Below are 5,899 nucleotides of genomic sequence, written 5' to 3'. Positions count from 1 at the left end.
TGGAATCGACTTGATGGCACTTCACAACAACAGCATTCATCTTTGGCTTAGGCTGCTCACAGGGGTGTTTACACTCTGGAGCTTCCTATCTACCCTGAGAGAAAGTGCTAGGCTGAGAATTACCTGTGCTTGCAGTAGGAAGTTTTGGTCTTGGTGCCAAGGGGCTATGAATGGAGCACTAATACTGTCAGCCACATGTCTAAATTCTAAATACTGTTTGGGTTTTTCCTAGTCCCTTCCTGACTCCAGTGTAGTTAAATGTACAGCCCTATTAATGAAATAATTTTGAGTTGGCTTTCAGCCCAGAAGAGGCCTAGGTACAACTTTTGGGGGCTCCTAGTGTCCAGGCTCATCCAATACCAGCTGCCTCTTCCATGCTACCGAAGTTCGATCCCAACAAGATAAAAGTCATGTACCTGAGGTGCACCAGTGAAGAAATCAGTGACACATCCACCCAGGCCTCCAAGATCAGCCTCCTGTGTCTGTCTCCCAAAAAAGTTGGTGATGACAATGTTACAGCAGTTTTATTTTTGAGAGTGTCACAGCAGCCCTGGGCCCAAGAGTGCCACAATAGCCCTGGGCCCTGGGTCACTGCAGCTCTTGATCCATCATCAAAGAAACCGAAGCCACTCGGAGAGATGAAGCAGAGTTTCAGATTTTATTAAGCTGGCTGGCTCAGAGGAGCTAGCTTCTCCAGATTCTGAGACCCAGAATGCAGGTTAACACGGACTTATATGGGGTCAGAATTGGGCGAGATTAGGTTGAGGATCTGTTTGAAGACAGGAGGGAAACCAGAGGATTGGTTCCATTCAGTAACCTGATTAACATTCTAGTTTTTCTCCTGGGTGGAGAGGATTGGTGCCGCTCAATAACCTGATTAACATTTTAGCTTGACTCCTGGGCAGAGAGGGCAGTGAATGTTTTTACCTTTTCCTGTTTGACATTTTTAAGGCAACTAGTGACTGGAAGGGGTTAAGGATTATGGTGAAGCTGACCCTTCAGGAAAATAGGCTCAGATTGAGGTGGTACCTTCTGCCTCTACCCTGATCATCAAAGCCTTCAAGGAACCACCCAGAGACAGGAAAAACAGACATATTAAGAAATTAAGCACAGTAGAAATATCACTTTTGATGAGATTATCAACATCACCCAAAAGATACAGTACCAATCTTTAGCCAGAGAGCTGGGCTGCCCAGTCTATGGGCTGCATTGTTAATGTTAATGGTTAATGTCACCACCCTCATGACATCATAAATGACATCAACAGAGCTGCAGTAGAATGCCCAGCTAGCTAAAAACTACAAAGGAAAATGCTTCAACAAAGGATTATTTGATAACCAATAAATAAATAATATAATTTTGAGAATACTGAAACATCCATCCCAATCAATACCTTCTTCTTTGTTGTTGACAGTCTCTCTTCCTTCCCTTCCCCTCCCCAGTCACCTTAGGTCTTTGGAGCACTTAGCCAAAAAAAAAAACAGTGATCAACAATATGATGAATGTAGTATGTCACCGAACTATACATGTAAAAATTATTGAATTGGCAAATGTTTTGTTATATATATATATTTTTTTTTTTTTACCAGAATTACATATATATATATAAAATCAATGATCATTATCCAGCCTCCTGACCTTGAAAGGTAGATGACTTTCAGGATGGAAAAGTATGGGTGCCAACCATTTCTGTAGCAACATCTGGAGTCTCTGTTCTCTGTAATTCACAGAGATAGAGTTTATATAATTGCAAGTGATTCAAAGGGTTCCTATTTTTTTTATTTAAAAGCATCTATCCTTGAGCTTTTCTATTTGAATAGTGTTAATGTCCACTCTCTCCTTTCCCTTCAGATGACACTATGCATTTCTATTTTGGTCCATTTCCTGTTGAACGTACTTCCTTTGCTCTTCCTTTCCTCCAGCTCCTTATTCATCTTCTCTTTGCCCCACCCTCACCCCTGCTCATTTATTTGCTGTTATTTTTTTTACCCTGAGTTTGACCTCAGTCTTTTACTGCTATGTCCCATCCTCCTCACACCACCCCCAAGAATTGGATCTTTTCATTTCTACTGACCACATCGCCAGCTCTTTATTCCTTGTGACCCTTTCCTTACTCTTGTTTCCTTTCTGTTGTGTTTTGTTTTTAATCCTTCATTACCCAGCGTTCCCTGGCAAATGTCCAAGACAAGACTGCATAGTTTTGAAGCCTTTCCTCTCTTTTAATTCTTCTTTCCATTCTACCCTTTGCCCCTGGCTTCCTGAAAGAATGCCTCAAAGATCCATTTTATGTATTTGCTTATGCCAATAATAAATACTTCATTTACTGTTTTGAATCAATGATGCTTTCCAGCTAATTGAGAACTAGTTTCTTCTTTGAAAACACTCATTTCTCCTTTTAAAATACTGTGTTAGAAGAATCAGATAAACTCATCTGATAATTTTATAGAAATATGTCTACTCTCTTAGTGCAGAATTCCAAATATGTAGCATCATGCATATGATATAAGCCAGACTGCTGACAAGATGCCCTCAATTACCCACAATGTTTTTATGAGTTTTTCCATCAAACGTGACTTTGGTTATTAAGATGTCTCAAGTGACTAGACTTGCCAAAAGCCTCCTAAATACTCAGCTGAAGAAACGTGATATTGTCAGGAAAGACTGTTCAGGGGAGATTACTTTGCTGAGGCAAAAGTAAGAAAGGCCTGATGTCTGAAGAACTTTGTTCTCTTTTTGAAAGACCTTTGACTTGTGACAGAGAGAAATCACTAAATCCCTTTGTCTCTCTCTAACTGCAATACTGAGGCAACAATGCCCCATTAAAGGAGTTTGGTGGAAAAACGTATTACAAAATATTAGAAAAATGCTTTGAACTTCTTGTTTATTTTGCCACATTAGATCTAGCAAATTACCATATCCAGTCTGTCATTCTGGGGCACAGAACATTTAGGAGTGATAAGGCCACCCACAGGACAGTCTCAGGAAGTTCTTTGTGATACTGCTGAAGAAAGCCAAAGGGCAGAATTAGGGATGGTACAATAATATTTAGCATTTAACTTGGGAGTCCTGGTGTGGCGCTGTAGGATAAGGGCTTCACTGCAAGGTCGGTTTGAACCACAGGTTGTCAAACTCACTAACTGGAAACCCTATACAGGGTCCATGAGTCAGAACCTACTCAACAACACTTAACCACAACAATTATTAATTGGAGTCCTAGTGTGGCACTGTAGGCTAAACACTGGACTACTAACCACAAGGTCAGCAGTTCAAACCCATCAGTCATCCTTGGAAAACCCATCATCCATGGCACTTAACTACAACAACAACAATCTTATAGGTGGGAGTGAGGTGGCTCTGTAGCATAAGCACTGGACTGCAAACCACCAAGTCAGAGGTTCAACAACAGCAACAATTATTAATCATTTTTAACTCTGGTAGCGTAGTGGTTACAAATCGGGTTGTCAACCTTAAGATCAGCAGTTCGAAACTACCAGTTGTTCTGCAGGAGAAAGATGAAGCTTTCTGCTCCCGTAAAGATTTACAGCCTCGGAAACCCTGTACAGGGTAGCTATGAGTCGGAACCGACTCCACGGCACATAACAACAACAATCTTATAGGAGGAGTCCTAGTGTAGCACTGTAAAATAATACACTGGATTGCAAGGTCTGTTTAAACCCCAAGGTCGGCTGTTCAAACTCACCAGTTGCTTCTTGGGAATCCTATACAGGGTCACTATGAGTTGAAACAAACTCTATAGCACTAACAACAACAACAACAATCTTATAGGTAGGACTCCTGGTGTGGCGCTGTAGGATCAGCACTGTACTTTGATCCACAAGGTCTGCAGTTCAAACCCACCAGTCACTCCTTGTGAGTCAGTCCCTGTGAGTCAGAATCGACTCAACTGCACTTAAAAATAACAACAATCTTATAGGTGGAAGTGAGATGGTTCTGTAACATAAGCACTGAACTGCAAACCACAAAGTCAGAGGTTCAATCCCACCAGCTACTCTGCATGAGAAAACTGAGGCTTTTTGCTCCTGCAAAGATTTGTAGCCTCGGTCATTATGAATTGGAACTGATTCAATGGCACTTAACAACAGCAATTTTATTGGGAATCCTAGTCCAATCAAATTGACACAAAACCTTAGCTACCAAAGAAGCCCTATATAGAGTGGCTATGAGTCAGAACCTACTCAATGCCACTTAACAACAATATCAGTAGTGTTGCTTTTTCTTTATTTGCTTGTTTCTTTTCATTTCTCCAACATTACCAAATAGAAAATAATTTGACACCTACTGAAGGCAAAGAAAAACTTTATAGTAGCATACATCATAGAGGCAAAATGATCTCAAGGGACAGAGTCTTGAGGGAAGGTTGCCCTGGGTGAGCATCTATACTTTTATTTTACTTCTCCTGGAATCCAGGTTTCTGGAGTCCACGGAGTTGGAGTTACCCAGCCTGGCCATTTCTTTTAGGTGGCCTTTTAAACCTTGAGTCTTGAAGACACTGGTTTCTAAAAGTCACCTGAGTCAGACAATAAACTAGATCAACTAGTAAAGACCATATTGCCTTAGATGTGCTCTTTTGAAGAATTACCTATGAGCAGCCACTTCCAAGAAACAGACTCCAAAAATCAGGCTGTTGTTAAGTGCTATTGAGTGGGTTCAAACTCACAACAACACTACAGGGTTTCTGAAGAGCGGCTTGTGAGTTTGAACTGTCAGCCTTGTAGTTAGCAGTCCAGTGCTTATCTTACAATGAATGACACACCAGAGACCCTAAGGTCAGACTAGAGCTATGTTTTAGAGTAATTTCATCATAATTTTAATTATTCTTCAAGAAAATGCTGTGTGAAACCCTTCTTGGCTGCAAATTATTTTGTCTGTTTGGGGTTTTCTTCCTTAATAAGCTGAAGATTCTCTTATCTTGGAAAGTGTGGTGCTATACGATAAGCACTAGACTGTTAACCAAAAGGATGGTAGTTCAAACCCACCAATTGCTCCTTGGAAGCTCTGTACAGAGTGGCTGTGAGTGGGAACTGACTTAGAGACACTTAATAACAATAATTGAACTATTACCCAATTTTCAAATTGTGTGTTAATGAACTTCAATCCCTTTCTATTATTATCTTCATGTGATTTTTATTTTAACAGAATAAGTAATTTTTACGATCTTAAAAAAATTTTTTTTTTCCTTCTCTTAACTTCTTATTGTAATTTGGGTTAAGTTTGCAGAGCAAATCAGCTTTCCATTCAACAATTCATACACTTTTTTTTTTGGACAATATGATGTTATTTATTGGTCTAGTTATGAGGATTTTTGCTTAAGTATGATAAAAATGAAACACATAGAGATTAAGTAATTGGCGTTGCCAATTCCTAACTGGGACAGTATCTCTATAATATGCACTTTTAAGAAATTATTATTAAGTAAATGTTTTATTGTGAATTGTGTGCTAGTCTACATGGGAGAACATTAGTCTTACATCCATTCTATCATACATCGTTTCATTGGCATAGTTACCATGTTGTCCATGCATCCTCACCCAACCAAAGGGTGTACCCTGCAAGCCTGCCCCCCCCAACCCCCCCACACACAGTCCTCAGCCCCTTTCCCTCTCTGGATCCGAAGTCCCCAGCCACTGCATCTCTTCACGTGGTCTTCTCTACCTCCATCTCAGGCTTCACTGCTTCTCTGGGTAGGATGCCACTCTCTGCTCTTCTCCATTGATGGTCCTGGTCCCAGGGCCCTCTGCTCCTAGACTGAAAAGTCAGTCACTCCCCTCCTTGCTACAAAATGTCCACCTTTAGATTTCCAACCCTCACAATCAGTCCTGATAACAATTATTCACTATTGCACCACAGGAGACCCATCTGTATTTCATTTCATCAGCCC

The 5,899-nt window shown here is 40.6% G+C and overlaps 1 pseudogene; it reads left to right on the top strand.

Annotated features, from left to right (window-relative positions):
- Positions 1–347: 347 nt before the first annotated feature.
- Positions 348–1,295, top strand: LOC102817896 (annotated as a pseudogene).
- Positions 1,296–5,899: the final 4,604 nt, after the last annotated feature.

The sequence above is a fragment of the Chrysochloris asiatica genome, unplaced genomic scaffold, assembly GCF_000296735.1.
Source record: "Chrysochloris asiatica unplaced genomic scaffold, ChrAsi1.0 scaffold00062, whole genome shotgun sequence".
NCBI classification, from domain to species: domain Eukaryota; kingdom Metazoa; phylum Chordata; class Mammalia; order Afrosoricida; family Chrysochloridae; genus Chrysochloris; species Chrysochloris asiatica.
Note: the sequence above shows the minus strand (reverse complement) of the source record. Positions and strands in the feature narration are given on the sequence as shown.